Below are 21254 nucleotides of genomic sequence, written 5' to 3'. Positions count from 1 at the left end.
TTAATGGCAAAAAATGAAAGTTATGGAATTACCATAAAGATAGATCCATGTTGTCTTTACCTATCCATCTCAACCTGTTGGTTTTCTGATCCGACTTGGATCTGAAGCAGTCTGTATTAAGAATCTTCAGACTCAGAGGTCTGCTTCCTTAACCAAAAAGTCGCTACTGTAGCACCCTCTCCTCAGATCAAGTTTTCCCAAGGAAAAATCCCTAAACCACCACAAAACATAATCAGGATGGACAAAAAGGAGTTAAGGAACATAGAACAGTAGAAACAGAACCTCCTGTGCAGGCTTCAAGACTGGACCACAAGGCCAATCAGAAGCACTCACTAAAACAATGACAATTTGGAAGGGGCAAGGAGGGAGGTGAGGGATGGTTAAGACGGACGGATAAAGACAACACAGCTCTATTTTTATGATAAGTACATACATTTTGTATCCAATAATGTCTTTTCTGTCTGGTTTCAACCTGCAGGACAGAATCCCCAGCCAATAAAATCCCAGGGAGGTCCTAGGACAGAACATTCTGCAAAATGATGGAACCACATGAAGTTTTAGACCTAGACTCTACATCCAGTTTCTCCCTTTTTTAATTTCTCCAAAACTTTTGGGCTTCTAATACCACAACGGGAATGGACCCCATTGGGCTTCTAATACCACGACGGGAATGGACCTCATTCCTAAGTCAAAGTATGATTAAACCTCATGAAATTAGTACCGTTTCAATCTTTGATGTCAGCTAGTAGTGCTCTTCGCAGCACCTGCAATGTGCCCAGTAATGACTCCTTCTGCAATTCATTATATGGAGTTACATGTATTGGTAACATACAAAGAATAACCACACCAACATATTTTAATTTGGCATTTTCGTCTTGACAATGCAAAAGACTTCATCAGAATAAAACATAATTGGAACAGCCACTTTATACACCTTTCAAAAACACCTGATTGGACAACTACAAACTTTCATTCCACATTTAAAGATATAGTACAGTAAAACCCTACATAAAATTATCTATACAAGGAGTTAAAAATATATAACATATAATCAAATATAAACATTTTTCGTTTTATATATGGTTTTGTACAAAATACCATGCTAAAAATTAAGGAATGTACTTAAGAAATATATTTTTTTTAAATGTGCTGTATGTTACCACATAAGAAACTGCAATGATTTAGTATTCAGAACTGGCTTTTAGTTTTAACACACTGTGTATGGAACATTGGTCATTCAGTCCAGGAAAAGTAACTGCACTTAATTTAAGCTGCCATTGCTGTTCCCTGAACTCCAAATATTCATTATATGGCCCTCCTCCCTCTCTGTCCAAAATCTACGTGGTCAATCATCACGAATTTGAAAGTATGTTGTGGAAAAATAATTACATGCTTTGCCAGAGCATTATGCTTGTCCATCTTTCTAATGCTGTAAACATGTTGGTAAACCCTAGTGGAACTGTTTGAGAGTTTTTCCCGCATAATATGCAGGACATTGTTGGCAAGATGCTAAATATACCACACCCTGCGATTTGCAACTATATTTCTTTTTAAGTTTTATGGACCCATAATTATGGACATGAACTTAGTTACATTCTAAAATGTATAGACATTGAATACAGGACGTAGACATAATGATCTTAACCTTTAAATTAATTGTCCCTTCCCTTTCCACCATATTTTTTATACATACATCCTTTTGGTACACTATTTGTGGTCTCTCCCACAAACTTTAATATGCTGGGGGTCAACCGAGAAAATTACCCAGTTTTTCTCAATTATATGTCTTATATCGTAGAAATCACTGTTAAAAGTTAAAACTAGTGCTCTACTGAAGTGATTCATAGATTCCTTATTCATACCTTGGGACGGGTTATTCAACCCTATACCCATAAGTGGGGTGAAAACTCCCCTAAGTCTTTTTTGTACCACTTCGTTGAAAATATCACTTAAAAAGTTCTCCGGGTACCCTCCTTTTATGGACATTTCCTTCAAAACCCCACATTGTGTCAGGAATTCATCTGTTTCAGAAACCATCCTTGCCAACTGGACACACTGCCCTTTTACCAAGGATTTTTTCTGTTGGATAGGGTGGTGACTAGAGTAATACAACAAGGTGTTTAAATAGGTGGGCTTCCTGTAAATATTAGAGAAAAAATCACCTCTTATTCTGTTTTTAGGTAATTTAATGTCCAAATAACTAATTTCCTCTTCCGATACATTCATGGTGAATTTCAAATATGTAGCAGTCGAATGTAAGTGTTGAAAAAATCATTTAGTCTCTCTCTCTCTCTCTCATACCTGTCCAAAATATAATAATATCATCCAATATCGGGGGTTGAATTATGTTTTAAACAGTAATTTCTCAGATTCATGGACATATTTTGCACGTTTTTTTGGACTGGTTACTTATGTGAAGATTGGTGTCACTGTGGCTTGGGAATGGGAAAGAACACAGGGCCACCTCACCACAACCAACAGGAACTACCACTGAATGTGGTGGAGACAAATGCTTGTCATAGTCTATGGAAAATCCACTGGATGAGTCAGATAGGGCCAATGAAGTCCTAGAGTTCACTGTAAAATCCTAATGTTGAATCAGGCAAGAGGTACAAAATAAACAGAAGCTGCCACGTGTCCAAAGAGAAGTATTAAATGGCACAGAGCTGGGGAATCTGCAGAATGTAAGAAGCCAGAAGATTAAGTGAATTTAGTCTTGATAAAGGAAGCATGGCTGTCTGAGTGACCATATTCAAACAGTAACTGATTAATTCTACTTGAACTGGTTCCAGGGTGGATTTTTTGTGATTTACTGTTTTGCCCAAGGACATACAGAGCCAGTGTAAGGAATCTTGGGCTTTGATGAGGGATGCCTTCTTGAAAGCACTGAGGAACTAAACGCCTAAGTAAAGGAAGATCTGGAATCCCTGCAGTCTGAACCAAGCTGGCACTACTGCCATGTATATCATGAACACCCAAGGAGCTGTGGTGAGATCAAAGGACAGAGAGCAAAACTGATAATGTCTGGCCCCCACCCAGAAGTGCAGGAATCTCTTGGAGTGCCTTGTTATCTTTATGTGATGGTAGGCATCCTTGAGATCTACCAAGCACATCTACTCATCCTTCCTTAGGGCAGATAGAATGGACTGCACCGTCACCATCTGGAATTTGGTATGTTTCACAAAATGTCTCAGTTTGCTGAGATTCAGAATTCATCTGTAGTCTAGTTTTTCTTCTAAGCAAAAAGGAATTTGGAACAGACCTCAAATCCTCACTGGTCTGGTGGGACCTCTTGGATGACACGGTTGACCAATTGTTTTTAAATTTCTACTGCTGTATCCCTTCTCTAGCAGGAGTGGAAAAATAGAGGTAATTCAGAAAGTTCAAGTCAGGTCAGACACAGAGGGTGATAGGACTAACAAAAAACAAAGTAAAAGGGATTAGTCCAGATAAAATCACTTAAGCTACCAGATCTTGAAGAATCTCTCTCTGCCTGATGCCCTCACTGTGGCAGGAATGAAGACTCCTTTTTGACATTTCAAGTAATTTAATCAATTAAATAGGTAGATGGACTAGTGTTCTTGGTGGGGTGGAACATCTGGAAGGAATGTTTAGGGGTAAACAAAAATGGAACTGCATAAACTCTGAACTCTACACTCAACACCCAAGCATCTGAGGCGATGGCCTCACAAGGTTTTCAGTGGAGAGTGAAAAGATCCCTAACTGCCTCCAGAATGCAGCAGCCAGGTAGCCTTTCTTCAGGGACATTGGAAGGGCCTTTATGAAAAAGCCCTGTGCATGTCATTCTGTGGACCTCCCCTGCCTGGTGGCTGGCATCCACCATGCTTACCTCCCCTGCCATGGAGAAGGGGGAACCTTCACTAGAAGCATCCAGCAAAGGTTGCAGAGTTTTATGAAAAAATATTTTACCTCTGTCCTGGTTGCTGGAAATGGCCTTCTAAGGGACAGCGTGTTTCCATGCAGTTCAATCCTAGTCAATGTTTCCTTGACCTTCAGGCCAAATAGGGAAGAACCTTCACAGAGTGCATTAATGAATTATGCATTGAAGTAGTTCACAAAACTGCATAGGCTAATTTCATAACTGCAGTATAAAATTATTTTTGAGTATAAGTGGACAGTTTTCACTACTTGTTCTTAATAGCATAGGTTCATAAGATGAGTGTGTATAGAGTTTTAAGAAACAGAATTTTGAATACAGCAAACAACCATCTAATTTGAGAAGGTTCATTAACTAATGCAGTGTTGCATTCTAGGTCTGTTCCTGAACAAGTCATCTTTTCGTTTTGGTGATTCAGGTCAAAACATTTTGATTGTATATTGTCTTTTCCATTTGGTCTCAACTTGTGGATTATCAGACAGCATGATAATGCTCAACAACGCTGGTGTCTGCTGTGTGGTATGTCTAGTCGGCAGAGTTGGACAGCAGGCTTATAGTGGCATTAGATAGACTACATGCTAGACAATTGAGCTCCAGAGTCTTCTTTCTCTCCAGAGGATGCAAAGTCTTGACCACCTTGAATACTTCAGCTATCAGGTCTTGCTGAAGCCTTGTCAAGTGAGAAAGATAATGCAGTTCACAAAAGGTGAAGGTGGTTGAAGTATACGTGTGTTTTACCAAATGGTCCAGTGCTCAAGGCTCTCTGTTGGGTAGATGGACCGAGGAACTCTCCTCAGAGAATTCCTCAACAGTTCTATGGTAGTGGCAGCAATAATCGCAATGTTGTCCACAGCCAGACCATTACACTCCAGTGGAGTCAGTCCTTAGGAGGGGCCAAAACTGTGAATGGTTTCTTGGGATTGGTCCCACCACATGACTTTCTCTTCCAAGTACTCTAAAATATCAGATCTATAAAAGTGTCTGGGTGTGGGGGGTTACCACACAGGACATGGATAGGCCTGCACCAAAGCCTCCAGAAAACACTCAACTCCACCAGGAAAGAGGTTTCTGTGGTATAGCACCCGCACTGTTTTTAACAACTGCATTAAATCACCAAAGGAGGCTTCATCATGGGGGATTCAGGAGAGCTCTCCACTTCATAAAGGTCGGTGTCCTCGGTCATGGATTCTTTGGTGGAGTCCAAGTGTTTCCTCTTGCACTTGCTCTTACCATGCACATTCCTAGGTGGGGAAGCAGGAGGAGACACTAAATAAGTGGGGATCCCTGAATGGAGAGGAACCTGGGGACTTAAAGGTGCAGGCAGTCCCAGAGGCAGCTGATTTAGATCTTCCAGAGCAGATGGGGCAGACTGGGATGGATCCAAAGAAATTGAAGAAGTCTTCGTCTTCAAACAGGAGGGGATCCTCTCCACAAATCTGAAGACTGAAATTGAAGTTAGATGACCGGGCCCAGCACTCCTCGGATCCAGAGACCCAAGTAAGACACCAACTTGATCAGCTCTGACATGGAGACCAGAGCTGAGCTTTCAAAAACCAAAGCACCCAATGGCAGGGATGACACAGAGATCCAAAAAGTCAACCCACACCCTGGGGCTTTGGTTACGACAGGCCAACTACAAGTAGACCCCAGCTACAGCAACAATATAGTCAAGAAAGCCAAGGATGGACTTACTGCCTAATGCAGCCACACACCATTGGTGCCAACAGGGGGAGGGCAGCATGGTTACATCTGACAATCTTGGAGCTGAAGGAAATGGGAGAGGAACAACATGAGTGGGGGATGAAACCTCAGATCTCAAGGCCACGGAAGCAGGGATGATATCTAACTGCATCTGTGCCTGCAGGAAGCATTTCATCAGTAGTTCCAGATCTGAAGGCTTGATGCTCCCTATTGAATAGGCAGACATAGATGTCAAGGCCACAGAAGGTGGCTTGGATGACCTCTTAGTCGTCACTGGATCCAAGGAATGGATCGAAAAGGGGAAGACTGGACCAATGGGTGGAGGTGGGGGGGGGTGCCCCGGAGAAAACTCCACAGGAATAATAGAGCAGAAGGGTGACTTCAGTCTGCCTGCAGAAGCAGTAGGGTCCTTAGCCAGAAACAGGTGGTATGCTAAGAGTTGGGGAACAGGAAGACTCCATTACAAGCAATACTGGAGATTAGGGCCATGTTGGCACCAAATGACCAGAAGGTGTCAAAGCTGGAATAAAGGGTGGTGTACCTTTGGCTCCAGCAGTTTCTTCAAAGATGAGTAGGGTCATTTGCAACCTTCCCACTCCTTCTCATAGGTCTTAGCCTCTTTTTCCTTGCATCTGTCCTTTTCCTGCTTCTCAGTCTTCTTACTAGGGTAGGAAGAGCAGGAAGAGGGAGAAGATTATTTAGCTGTACTTCCAACTTAGTTCACCTTTCATTAATAACATGAGTAGCAAACATGATGCAAGCCTGACAATTAGTCTCCATATGGGTAGTGCCCAAACAATGCACACATTTGTTGTGGGCATCCTGGGCAGGCAGTTTATGCCCACATGACATACATTTCTTAAATTTAAAACTATTCTTCTTAGAGGTAACAAAGGCACAATCTCACTCAGAAAAAAGCACACAAGTAAACAGACTAACCTACCTATCTACTTACCTAACAATGTAGAACAACATTACAGCCAGCAATCTTAAATGTTACACTAAATCTAATACATTTAATAACTAGTAAATGTTAAGAAAAAAGGTTTGGTTCACATGCATAATCTAAGGAACTATAAACAGACCCACCTCAAGAGAATGGAAAAAGGCAGGAATGCTAAAGCATGTCACACACTTACAAACTAACAGAGTACAACAAAGCTATCCCTAAAACTCCTAATAAACCCAACACTACACAATTATCTAAATAAAGGTAGATTAACAAATTGTACAAAAAGCTAGTAAAAAACTTGACTCAAAAGGATTACAGTTGGGGGAGATCATCATCCATGTTCCCAACAACAATGGCAGCAAACAAGCTCTGAGGTGAGGGTGCTACAGTAAAGGCTTACAGGTAGAGGAAGTGGCACTTTGGATTTGAAGATTGTGAGCATGGCCAGCTTCGGCTCAGAGTTGGACCAATAACCCACAAGATGAGAACAGATGGAAGAGACAACATAGAATCAAATTGTTTTAACCAGAATCAACAAAAAACGATGACTTGCTCAGGAACAGACCTAAGAAATACAACACTGCATTAGTTAATGAAACTTCTCAAATTAGATGGTTGTTTGCTGTATTCAAATATCTGTTTCTTATAACTGTGTACATACTCATCCTACAAACCTATGCTATTGTGACACTTGTGTCCTGGCCCAGCAAACAAGGAGCCTCAATCCTCACCACTAACACCAGAGAGGGCGTCTCATATATGAAGAAAGGATAACAAATACACACAGTAAAGTGCAATTTCCCCTTAAGAGCACACAGAGATCACAGTCAGTCCGGGGCTGGTCATTCCCTTGCTCCCCAGGTCCCCAATAAGACTCCCCACTTGCACAGCTATAGGTCCAGATCTCAGCCTAGCTGGACAAGCTAAAATATCCAGCACCCTCTCTGTCCAACCAGTGCTTCGTGTCTCTGCTCAAGTAGCTGACACACACACACTTTGAGATAAGAGGTTATACAACCACACAGACATTTCTGGGGAAGGCTGGCACAGGTTTTCCAGCTGTGCCCCTTTTACCCAGACTATATGGTAGTAATCACTTGCCACCACCCAGCTAATACTTATCAGCTACTCAAAGGCCCTTAAAGGGTGTCCAAATATTACTGTGGAATATTCTTATCCAATTGGTAAGTGTGACTAATCAGTCAAGGCTTATTAGAGTGGCTTTGTACAATAAACTCTATAAATATGCAATGTACTCTAGAGCTTAACTTATCTCTACATAAAACAGCCACAGTTAAAAGGTTTTAAAATATTTAATAATAAATAATTAAAACCACAAGACAATACTTTCTACTATACAGTGCTAGGAAAAGTTAAGAGATCACACAGAAATACTTAAAATAAATCAGTAGTACAGTTATGACATCACAGAAAAACACAGTCTAAACTTTATAGTTCCTAACTAATCTAAAATAAAACACAAGTCTAAGAAAACTTACATAAGACAACAGGCAGTGCTAAGTTGGATAGTCAGACAAAAATGCTTAATAATCTCTGGTTCTCACTGTTGAAACTGAAACTGCAGTTCTGATAAACATTACATCATCTTTTTACACTTCCTGGAGTTCCCAGGCTGACAGAAACTGCATTTACATTATTTTACACTTAGAGCAAAAAAGGACATTCCACATGTAAATTCTGGTTATTAACTTTAGCCTTAAAAAAAATAGGCAGGAAGCCTTCATCTAGCTGGAGTGGAGCCGACTTGTAAAACATCAAAGGCAGTGATGAAATAATTTTAATTTCAAAGGACCAACAATAAATGCTTGCCTTAGATTTCTTTACAGCAGATGGCAATGTTGCCAAATTGTTTTAAGTTCAACATTCATATTTACAAATTATAGAATTATATACCAAATTCTATTTGACTAGGCTGGCAGCCTTCACCCATCTCTACCAGTCTTCACACCCCCCCCCCCAGAGAACTCAAGCTAGTTTTTCAAGTGACCCTTGAGAAATACCGCTTGAGAGGGTTAGGTCTATCTCAGTGTACCTCACCCCATTCCCTGTCTTGAGAGCACATCTGCATTGGCATTTCTAACCCCACTGCGGTGCTGCACTGACATATCATATGCTTGCAACCCCAGGCTCCATCTTAGCAACTTGGCATTTTGCTGGCTGGCTCTGTTTAACCATGTTAGGGGGTTGTGGTCTGCCATAACAGTGAATTTCCTTCCATACAGATAAGGCTGAAGTTTCTACAGTGCCCACACTATGGCTAGACATTTATTTTCCACAGCTGCATAGCATTCCTCCCTGGGCTGGAGCCTACGACTGAGATAAGCCACTGGGTGCTCTTCCTTCTCTGAAGAAATCTGGCTAAGTACATCCCCCACCCCATGGTTCGAAGCATCCACCTGCACAACAAATTCTTTGCTGTAATCTGGACTGGCTAACATAGGGAGTCCTCCCAAAACTTCTTTAAGCTTCTAGCATGCTTGCTCACATGCTGGGGTCCACACTACATTATCTGGCCTGTTCTTCCTTGTCAGGTCTGTGAGGGGAGCAACTATGGTACTATAACTGGGGATGAACTTTCTGTAGTACCCTGCTGTCCCTAAAAATGCCCTCACCTGCTTTTTAGTAACATATGCAGGCCATGCCTGAATGGCTTCCACTTTGGCAGGTTCTGGCCTTACCTTACCACTCCCCACTCTATGGTCTAGGTAGGAGACCTCTGCCATACCCACCTGACATTTGCTCAGCTTAATAGTCAACCCTGCCCTCTGTAGTCTTCCCAGCACCTCCCTGACATGCTGACATAGATGGCAATATCATCCAGGTAAGCAAGGGCAAACTCTCCTGCTCCTGTAAGAATATGATCTACCAGCCTCTGGAAAGTTGCTGGGGCATTTTTCATCCCAAAGGGCATCTTTGTGAACTCTTATAAGCCAAAAGGAGTCACAAAGGCTGACTTCTCTCTAGAACTGGGAGTCAAGGGCACCTGCCAGTAACCCTTGGTAAGATCGACGGTTGTAAGATACTTAGCCCCACCCAGCTGCTCTAGGGCCTCATCTGTCCTAGGCATGGGGTAAGCATCTGACTCTGTGTGACTATTTAATTTCCTGTAGTCCACACAGAACCTGGTGCTGCCATCCTTCTTTGGCACCAGCACCACTGGGGAAGCCCAGGGATTGTTGGAATCTTGAATCACCCCTAGTTCCAACATCTCCTGCACCTCCACCCTCAGGGTCTGTCTGACTCTCTCAGGCACCCTATAAGGGGCTTGTCTAATAGGCCTTTGGGGTCCTGTATCTACCTGGTGCTGCACTACGTGGGTGCACCCTGGTTTCCCAGTGAACATGTCCCCAAATTCCTGTAACACTGCTCGGATTTCTCGAACCTGCATAGGAGACAGACATTGCTACCCCTTCCACTGAGGTGTCAGCCCGAGCCTCACTGAGAAAATCAGTCCCCAGATCTCCATCAGACTCCTCCTGCAATCCACTGCAAATGCTCAGCACAAGGGTCTCCCTATCATGGTAAGGTTTCATCATGTTAGCATGGTACAATTTGTGCCCCTGCTGTCTGCCTAGCAGTTCCACCATGTAGTTAACATCACTTACCTTTCTTACCACTTTGTAAGGTCCCTCCCAAGCTGCTTGTAGCTTGTTGTGTCTGACAGGAATGAGAACCATTACCTGCTGCCCTACAGCATACTCTCTAGCTCGAGCATTCCTGTCATACCACATTTTTTTCTGTTGCTGGGCTTCTGCCAGGTTCTCCTGGGCCAAGCCCATGAGTTCCCAGAGCCTTGTCCCAAGGTTTGGGACATATGCCACAACAGACTCCTTGTGAGACTCGCACTCACCTTCCCACTCATCTCTAATTAAATCTAGATGTCCCCTCACCGTATGCCCCTACAGCAACTCAAAGGGTGAAAAACCTGTGGATTCCTGGGGAACTTCTCTGTAAGCAAACAACAGATGGGGCAAATATTTGTCCCACTCCCTCTTAAACTGATCTGCAAATGCCCGCAGCATGGACTTGATTGTAGAGTTTAACCTCCCAACAAAACCATTAGTCTGGGGATGGTAGGGAGTGGTCTTCATGTGCTTCACCCCACAGGACTTCCACAGACGAGCCAGCAGGTCTGACATGAAATTGGCACCTTGGTCAGTCAGTATTTCTTTTGGGAAACCTACCCTGCTGAAAATCTCTAACAAAGCATTTGCCACCTTCTCTGCCTCAATGGAGGGACAAAGCCACTGCCTCAGGGTACCGTGTAGCATAATCCACTACCACTAGGATATACTTTTTACCTGTGGAACTTGGGGTACTCAGAGGACCCACAATATCCATAGCTGCCCTCTGAAATGGCTCCTCAATCACAGGCAAAGGCATCAAAGGAGCTCTCACTTTATCTCCTGCCTTGCCTAACTTTTGGCACTGCTCACAGGTCCTGCAGTACCCTGCTGCATCTCTGGAAATTCCAGGCCAATAGAAGTTCTGCATAATATGCCTCTTTGTACATTTTATGCTCATATGACCCGCAAAGGGAATATCATGGGCTGTCTTCTAGCCCTCCCTTAGGGGTCCACTCTCTGTATAGTAACCCTTTGTCCCAGTATACAGATCCCCCCTTTCCTTGAGAATCCAGGTGCCTCCCTAGCTACCTGCCTCAGGCCTTGCAATGTAGGGTCTGAGAGCTGAGCCTGTCTCAACTCTCTCCTTGTAACCCTTGACAGCTCCCCTTCCACAGGAAGTCTGGCATCCTCTGACAGTGGTGCCTCACTGTCAGCATGGGTACTACTTCTCATCTCTACCTTTGCAGTTGCTCTGTTCAAGGGACCATCAGTACCCCCAAGCAGCTGTGGCTCACCTTCAGTCTCATTGCTACAGCATAGCTCACTCCCCGATTTAACCACCTCACCAGTCCTGGCTGCAAGTATGCAGTCTGTCTGGGTCTCATCCAGGCTACCAGACCCACATGCTTGTCTCCTAGCCTGACCATGTGCAACCGTATAAGCACATGGTACTGCCTCATCCAAATCCTTCCCTCTCAGGACATCTGCAGGATGGTAGTTTAGTAGCCCTGTTGTCTCAAGACAACCTACTATTGGCATTTTGTCTTTCCCACTTACTGGCTCCCTCACCTTTGGTTCTCCACCTTGCCTCTGTGAACTCCTGTATGCCACATGGTCCTAGTGGTTGCATTCAAAACATTTAACCCTAGCTCCTGGACGTGTACCTGGACTAGTGGCTTCCCCTGCTACTGGCAGATTCTGTTGAGGCAGTCTGTGCTGCCCACCATGGGTTCCTTTAGACCCATGAGCAGTACTGGGGGTCCACTTCCTGTGCAGGGCTTCCCTGTTTGTCAGTTATAGGTCTGCCATCTTCCCCAACTCATCTGAAGTAGCACATCGTCTATCAGCTAAACCAGATCCTCATGTCCTCAGGCAAAGTGCTAAGGGTGTGTTTCCTCACCAAAAGGTCTGCCAGCCCTTCAAAAGTGGTGACCTGACATCCACTCACCCACCTATGGAAATAAGTGCTCAATTCAGCAACATATTCACACACACTTTCACCTGCCTTGTGTCTATGCTCACGATACGTTTTCCTATACATTTCAGGTGTTAGCTTAAACAGTTCTAAAAGACATTTCTTTACAGCAGTATAATCAAAACATGCAACATCAGACATTTTAGCTAATGCAGTTACAGCTTTACCATGGAGCAAGGGGGTCAGGAACCGTACTCAGAGCCCTTGGTCAACTTCATACTGTTTACATACCCTCTCAAACATATGAATGAAACTATCAAATGTATCCACCTCTTTAAACTGCGGAAGAAATGTAGTGACCTTTTGTGCTTCTGGGGTCCAGTTACTCCCTTCCCCATTACCTCCATGACTCTGGCGAAGAGTCAGCATCTTCTTCTCATGCTGCCTCTACTTTTCTTGTTCCTCAGCTTGCAGACGTAACAGTTTCTCATTCTCCTCAGCCTGCAGACTCCTCAGTCTCTCAGTTGCTTCTACTTCCAAACGCATGGCCTCCAACTCAAGTCTCTTTAGCTCCAGCTGGATTTTTAAGTCCACTGCAGAAAGGTTGAGCTGTCCATTCTCTGAGGGAATTATATCTCCACTGCCAGTCTGATTGTCCTCCTGGTTGCTATTTTCTGATGCAGCTGTAACCAAGTCTGCAATCAGGTCTACCTTAGGTTTCCATTCACCAGTCCCCTAGCCTGGCACATCTCCACCAGCTGGCTCCTTGTCAGCTTTCCATACTCTGATGCTGACATACTGCCTGCTCACCCTGACTAACTAAGCTAACAAAAGAAATAAAACAATTGTGATCTGCACTCTGAGTATTCACTGTGTGGCTGTTTTAGAGGACAAAAACACCTTTGAAGTTCACTGTACACAAGCTACAGGATTCACTCTACCCACACCACTACAAGCCAATTAGTATTTGCCAAGTAATTAATATGTGGTGTGGATATCCCACCGCTGCCAAAAAAATAATATGTGACGACTGTGCCCTGGCCCAGCAATCAAGGAGCCTCAATCCTCACCACTAACACCAGAGAGGGAGTCTCATATATGAGGAAAGGATAACAAATACACACAGTAAAGTGCAATTTCCCTTAAGAGCACACAGAGATCACAGTCAGTCTGGGGCTGGTCGCTCCCTTGCTCCCCAGATCCCAAATATGACTCCCCACTGGCACAGCTATAGGGTCCAGATCTCAGCCTAGCTGGACAAGCTAAAATATCCAGCACCCTCTCTGTCCAACCAGTGCTTCATGTCCCTGCCCAAGTAGCTGACACACACACACTTTGAGATAAGAGGTTATACAACCACAAAGACACTTCTGGGGAAGGCTGGCACAGGTTCTCCAGCTGTGCCCCTTTTACGCAGACTATACGGTAGTAATCACTTGACACCACCCAGCTAATACTTATCAGCTACTCAAAGGCCTTTAAAAGGGTGTCCAATTATTACTGTGCAATATTTTTATCCAATTGGTAAGTGTGACTAATCAGTCAAGGCTTATTAGAGTGGCTTTGTACCATAAACGCTATAAATATGCAATGCACTCTAGAGCTTAACTTATCTCTACACAAAACAGTCACAGTAAAAGGTTTTTAAATATTTAATAATAAATAATTAAAACCACAAGACAATACTTTCTACTATACAGTGCTAGTCAAAAGTTCAGAGATCACATAGAGATACTTAAAATAAATCAGTAGTACAGTTCTGACATCACAGAAAAACACTTAGTCTAAACTTTATAGTTCCTAGCTAAAATAAAAGAAAACACAAGTCTAAGATAACTTACATAAGACAACATGCAGTGCTGAGTTGGATAGTCAGAAAAAATGTTTAATAATCTCTGGTTCTCACTGTTTAAATTAAATTGAAACAGCAGTTCTGATAAACATTACATCATCTTTTTACACTTCCTGGAGCTCCCAGGCTGACAGAAACTGCATTTACATTCTTTTACACTTAGAGCAATAAAGGACATTCCACATGTAAATTCTGGTCATTAACTTTAGCCTTAAAACAATAGGCAGGAAACCTTCATCTAGCCAGACTTGCGGACTTGTAAAACATCAAAGGCAGTGATGAAATAATTTTAATTTCAAAGGACCAACAAGAAATGCTTGACTTAGCTTTCTTTACAGCAAATGGCAATTTTGCCACATTGTTTTAAGTTCAACATTCGTATTTACAAATGACAGAATTATATACCAAATTATATTTGACTAGGCTGGCAGCCTTCACCCATCTCTACCAGTCTTCACAGCTATAAAGAACAAATAGTGAAAACTGTCGACTTATACTCAAAAAAATTCTATATTGCAAATATGAAATTAGCCTTTAAGACAAAACTGAAAGCTACTGCTACAGCATAAGTGATGATAAAGCATAATGGACTGGCAATGTAAGCTAAAATGCTACACATATAAGGCCAAATTATGCAATGAGATGCAATCCCCACTAAAATGTATAGTAAATGACATAAAAGAAACTGTAAATAACACCCGGTAAAATTTGTATTAACCTGACTTATTGTAGTGTATAATAAATGGGAGATCTGTTTCAATTATCAAGTCTTCACATGTTAGTAATAGTGAAAATACCACTCAGAGTATCTTCATAGTCACACAGCTAAACAAGGTATCTTGCACCTTGACAACAAGGATATTTCAACAGCTCAGTAAAGAGTACCACAAATACGACCTTTGGTCACCAACTAAAAAACTGTCTGTTATATAATCTTCTTATTTTTTCATTAGTTATATTACAAATAATCAGCATAGATTCTAGAATCTGTACAACTCAGTAAGTCTTAGCACAACATTCTAACAACTTTTTTTGAACATGTACTTTTTTACAAAATGCATGTATGCCGCGGTGGTACGGCAGCAGTGTTGTTACCTTACAGCAAGAGGTTCTTCAGTTCGATTCTTGGCTTGGCTTGGGAGTGCCTTCTGTATGGAGTCTGCATGTCCTCCCCATGGTTGGGTAGCATTAGAAAGACATGCATGTGTAAATGGGCATGCCTTCACTGAAGGTTGGGCATCGAGCTGGCACCTCGGTGTTTCGTAAAAATCTACTGCCAATCATTAGCAGACCGGAGTTCCGCTGTGGTGACCCCTTATCGGGAAAAGCCAGAAGACAAAACAACAACTTTTTTACAAAATGCATACAAACTTGCAAGGAGGCAGTGTACAGCATAACACAGCAGTTAAGTTTACTCTCAAACTATATTTACTTAAACTGTGGTTATTTCCCTTACTTGCTGTACACTACATTTTTACTTGAGGCATAAAATTTCTATATGCTTGCAGATTGTGGATTTACTCAAAAAAGCGATTTGCTGTAACTAAATCACATTTTGCTTAGATGAGATGAAATTAATCTCTGTCAAACAAACAGTGTTCCATTGTAAACTCAACCAACTGTAACAAAAAGATAATTTATCCTAAAAACAACACAGGTCCAATGTTTGCCCCTCAGCATCTACCAGTTTGGGGGTAAACCTACACATCCCAGATCTTTAACTCTATCAACTGTCACCATCACAGATACTCAAAGAAAATGTCTACTTTGACTAATCTCTATCTCTCTCTCTCTCTCTCTAATCAGCAAAGCTCAACTAAAGGGTGCAATAACACATCTGAAACACATCCCTCAACTGCCCAGATTTTTGCCTCATATTTGTGGGCTGTTTTTCATGAAATCTGTGGTTTTCTGGCAAATGACAGAGAACTAAACTCACTAAATAATGACATACATTTCAGTTTTACACTTGTTTCACAGTTCATATCATTCAGAAAATAAATGCTAACACAAATTCAAGTACTCAAGCAACTTTCTAAATTTAACAGCAATATTTAAAATATGTTCCTAGTTTTGGGCCTACGTCACCCCTTTATTTTAGGCTTTCTCCAGATTTCTTTCCTCTTCAGATCTATCACGATTCAAACCTTTACCCTGATCCTGGGCGACTATCCAACCATAGATTGGAAGAAATTCTCATGGCAAAGCACAAATTCCCAGAGATTCCTTGATTTTGTCAATGCAAATGACTTGGACCAGTTGGCTGACACCCCCACAAGAGGTGAAAATATCTTGGGCTTGGTATTAACCAACATAAGTAACCACTGTAGCATCCCTACAATGTCATCATCCCTGGGAAGATCCGACCACAAAGCAATCACTTTCGAAGTTGCCAACTCCCCCAACCCAGCCCCCTCCAGCTAGGGTCAAACAAAACATTTTCTCCCAAACTTGATTACAACGTCCTGAGGGAAGGTATAAACAACTTCACAGCCCCCTCCCTCTCCATAGGAACTGGCACACATGTCCAAACCTACACCAAAGTACTATATAAGCATTTATATAACTGCACGGAATCAGGAATACCAGACAGGACAGAATCCTCCTCTTCAAGAAGAGGAAACCTGTCTGGTGGACATCTACAATAAATAAATTCTATAACTCTATAATAAAAGAAAACAATTGCTGTCCAGGACTAAGAAGGAGCAGGTACCTAATTGGAAGCAATCTCTCCTTAGCCTGAACAAGCAAATAAGAGCACTAGTGAAATCCTCCAAATCAAATTTCAAGTCCAATCTGGCCACATCTACTAAAGACAATCATAAGGCTTTCTTTACATATGCCTGCAATCTCAATGGAAGCACCCAGATCTGCTCAGAATTGGTGGTCAAGGGCACCACATTCACAAACATTGTAGATATAGCCAACCTGCTGGCAGACAGGTTCAGTGAAAACTTCACTCCGCAAAACAGGACATCCCAAGTACCTGCCCTCCTCCCCTTATCTCTACGGAGCAAATCATCGCTGCCTTCTCAAAGGCAAAAGATACAACTACGATGGGACCTGATAACATCCCAGGCCTCATCCTACATGAACTCAGGCAGGAACTTGCAGCACCATTAAGCACCCTATTCAACCAAAGCCTGAGTAATGGCTTCATCCCAGCCGAGTGGAGGGCAGCTGCTGTCATTGTCATCCCTTTGCACAAAGGTGGAGCGTCCATCGATCCAGGAAATTACAGACCCATCATCCTAACTAGCCTGCCCTGCAAACCCATGGAGTGGATTATCATGGACCTCATTAACAAGGACATTGGAAACTGCCAGACACATGATCCCACACAGTTTGGTTTTGTCAAGGGGAGGTCATGCCTGTTAAATTCAGTCAACTTCTTTGAGTCAGTCACCAAGGCCATAGATGAGGGGAAGACAGTGCACACAGCCTACTCTGACCTGGCTAAAGCCTTCAATACTATTCCCCAATCTATAACAGATAAACTCTCTCAACTAGGCATCAATCCATATGTTACCAGATGGGTAGCAAAATAGGGGAAGCCACCTCAAGTAGTAGACCCGTAACAAGTGTTGCACCCCAGGGACTGGTCTTGGGGCCTCTGCTGTTTGGGATATACTTATTGGAGGTGCAGGCCAAATCTAGTGGGCTATGGCTGCCCAAGTTTGCAGATGACTGCAAGCTGGGTGCTGTCATCATTTCCCCAGTGATGTGGACATCCTCCAGGAGGGCCTCACCCAAACAAATGACTGGTGCCAGAAACATGGCCTCAAACTGAATGCCACAAAAATGCATCTTCATCCCTTTTGGGGAGAGTGACTTCCCCACAAATTATCACATAGATAATATGGTACTAAGCATGCAATCAGTTGTGAGGGACTTAGGCACCCAGGTTGATAGCAAACTGACTTTTGACCACCATATTGCCTCTGTTGTATGGAAAGCTTTCTACATGGCCCACCTCATTAGTAAGGGTATCTCGTCCAGGGACAAGGTGGTCATAACATCCATGTATTCTTCCCTTATAAGACCCATTATTGAGTACAATGCTTCTTTAGGCATGTACCTCACAAAGCACATGCAGCAGCTGGAGAGACCACAGAGGTTACTCATCCAGAGAATGCAGGGTCTTAAACATCTACCCTACACAGATAGGTTAAAAGCCCTGTCCCTTTACTCAGTCTCCTACAGATTCCTCAAAGGTGAACTCTGTCTGGCATACAAAGCAATCTAAGACCCCGCTCTGATGGGACTGCTGCATATCTGCAAGTCAGGCTCCACTCGAGTAACCCGTACGCACAACCTCAACCTGGTCCATGACATCAATGGGATTTGTTGGCAGGACAGATTTGTGTCCCAGAGACTCCCCCTTTTGTGGAACAGACTCCCTCTCCACATAAAGCAGAGTACCTCATTAAACATTTTAAGCGTAACCTGGATAACTGGATGGGGAGCAGAAAATATACCCTTGGGATTCCACCTTCCCTGCTGGACAGTGGCATAGGGTGCTGACTTGTTGGAACATGGGCTAAATTCTTGGCTAGGCTTGTAAGGGCCTCAGGGTCAATGGACTAGCAACTTCCTATGATCCTATGAACTTGCACCAAGAGGTTCAGAGATATGATGTGAAATAATATGTGAAATGTAGACTACTCTGTTCTATCAGCAGTGAAGTTGCAATCTCCTGTAGCTCTATAAGTAATTGTATTCTGTTGATGTTGTAGGTTCATATGGGCTAAAAGCTCTTTTATAGTGAGGAACTGATGAGAAGCTCCAAGTAACTAAGCAGATACAGTAAACATACTGTTTATATACAAAAAAAACCCTGTATCTTTCAATGAAAAATGACAGTTAAGGAAAACCCAGCATTTTTATTTTTTTACTTACACTTTGTTGATTGGGTTAATCCCCCTAGGACAGTGTAGTTTTCCAGTGGAGACCCCAGATGGTATTCTTACTAACTAGGGGGCAGGTTTGGCCAGGGTACCAGGGAACTTCCCACTCTCCTTTTTCAATAAATGCCACAGGATTTTTTTAGATCCACAGGAGCTACAACCAACTCAGGATAATGGGCCCTGGTTTAACATCTCTGAAGGTCAGCTCACTCAGGAATACAGCACATCTATTATACTGCACTGCAGTGTCAGTAATAAGCATCTGGTGGGGGGATACAACCCACAGCTTTCTGGCTTTTTATGCATCAAAGGTGAGTGTGTTAGAGCCACTGGCACTGTTGCATTTTTAGGGATGAGGAAGATGTTTACTGCAACTGACTATCTTCATGGACTAAAACCAGAAGGGTCTTAACCTATGCAACCTACACAAAGCTTTCAAGTCAGGTCAAAGCTCTTTTCTTGCAGTTTCAAATGTTTTTCTTGATTACTATTCTCTTGAATGAAACAAAACAAGGAGTAAACAATCCCCTTTCTAGGATCTAGGACTAGGGATCCCTTTTAAGATGTAACGCACAAAAAATTGAACACAAATAATTTGAATCCCATCATGAGGATATTTCCTTTTCAAGACCATTAATTTAATAAAGGACTGTTAAAACTAGCATTCTTAGAAAAGCACATTACTCACAGAAGGATGTTATAAACGTGAAAATTGAGCGGCCAAATATTGGCTTAATACTACTGTGACATTTCCTTTCCAAGTCAAACCACTATGGAAGGGAAATATAACATTTTGCAGATTTATTTTTATCATGTTTTGGATCCAGTCCAGCAACCTGCACTACCAGCAATTCCATAGCCCCTACTGGTCCATTTATTTCTCCCAACCTAGGTATCCTGGGACAGTGGAAGAGAGATATAAGAGGCAAGAATCCCACCTGTCACCCACCACATTCTAGGAAACTGTTTTCTGCATACTACAAACAACAAAATCCATACCCCAAAAGCCAGAAAGTATAGCACAATGCTGCTATTTTTGGACCATGACAAGTGCTCACTTCCACACAACTGTCATACCAGCTAGATGTCATGCCCATTACTTGGCAAACTCATAATTCTCAGAGCTCCAACTTCCAAGTGCTGCAATCCTAATTCTGCTTCCAGGTGGAGCACCCCTGGTGGGACTCCAACAATGTCCGCTCTCAAAGCTGAGTGACTTTATATCCCCTGCTCATTCCCATTTCTCTTTAGTGTGTTCTTCCAGTATCTGGGCCACTTACTGAATGCAGATTGTCAGGGATGTAATCAGGAGGAAAACCCTTGTGCTATGAAATAGGCCACAAAGTGGTAGGCTCTAAACATCACCATCGATAGGACAGATGTTTTCAAAATATTTTTTTTTCTGGCCATTTCCAACCAGATCATCGAGGCTTTCTTTGCCTTGCTGAATCATTCATTCTCAAACAGCCTTGCCATAGCCAGTCTGCTTACTTGGGAAATAATCAAGCAGAGGTCAGTCAACATCCCAAGTAGTTTGGAATCTTTTCTCTAAATTCAGTCCCATTTGTAGGCCTGTCATGCAATGCAGTCAGACAAGAGAAGCCATAGACGATCTTCTGGTGCATGTTATAATCAATAAAAGCAGGGACACAGCTGACAGTCTCCATCCCGGCTTGCAGCCCTTCTTAAGAAATTTACTCAATCACCCTAGATAAGTAAAATGGCAAAAATATCACTTCTTTCCAACCCCCCACACCCAATTTTCATGCATGAGTTCCACTACATATATCTTTACATGGACTTATAACAAATATAACACTTATTACCTTTCAAATGAACTTAAGAACAAAACCCCAGCTCTAACTACCTCCCTCTAAATATCTTAATATGCCAAGTATGAGGTAAGGCTATATACATTATTCAGACATTAATATAACACAATGAATTATATGACAAATGTTGCAGTGTCAAAGTTGAATCATCCCAACAGTAAGATGATAAAAAGTCCAGTATAGTAATGATTTAGATGGCGAGGAGAAAACTTAAGAGAAAACAAATAGTATGCACATATTTATTTTACATTTGTTTACTGGGACAGTCCGACTGGGTGAGCATCCTATTTTCAGCTGAGGCCCGGAGAGAAAAGTTCCACAGATATTAATACAGTAAATGCAATTTACAAAGTTACACAGAGATTTGTACAGTAAGAAACATTCACTAATTAGTAGAGTACAGTACAGATACAGAAAGGTAGATAAAGCAATGATCATAAAATAAATACACATTGTGTAACCAAAAACAATATGGTTGTTGGACAATTATATAGCTGTAAGGTTACATTCAACAGTGGTTAAATGCATTAATCACACATATATGAGAATAACACATGTAGTAGCTAATGGAAGATTTCTAATTAAATAGATATAAGAGATGCACTGAATA

At 42.3% G+C, this 21254-nt stretch overlaps 1 protein-coding gene across 2 annotated transcripts in view; it reads right to left on the bottom strand.

The window, feature by feature from the left end:
- The window catches only part of SZT2 (SZT2 subunit of KICSTOR complex), a 3556133-nt gene that overhangs the window by 1356519 nt on the left and 2178360 nt on the right, over nt 1-21254 (bottom strand). The gene's annotated exons all lie outside the window — the stretch shown is intronic.

This window comes from Protopterus annectens, chromosome 10.part0, assembly GCF_019279795.1.
Source record: "Protopterus annectens isolate FY-2018-M chromosome 10.part0, PAN1.0, whole genome shotgun sequence".
Taxonomy (NCBI): Eukaryota; Metazoa; Chordata; order Ceratodontiformes; family Protopteridae; genus Protopterus; species Protopterus annectens.
The sequence above is the reverse complement of the archived record's forward strand: the minus strand, read 5'-3'. Positions and strand labels throughout refer to the sequence as shown.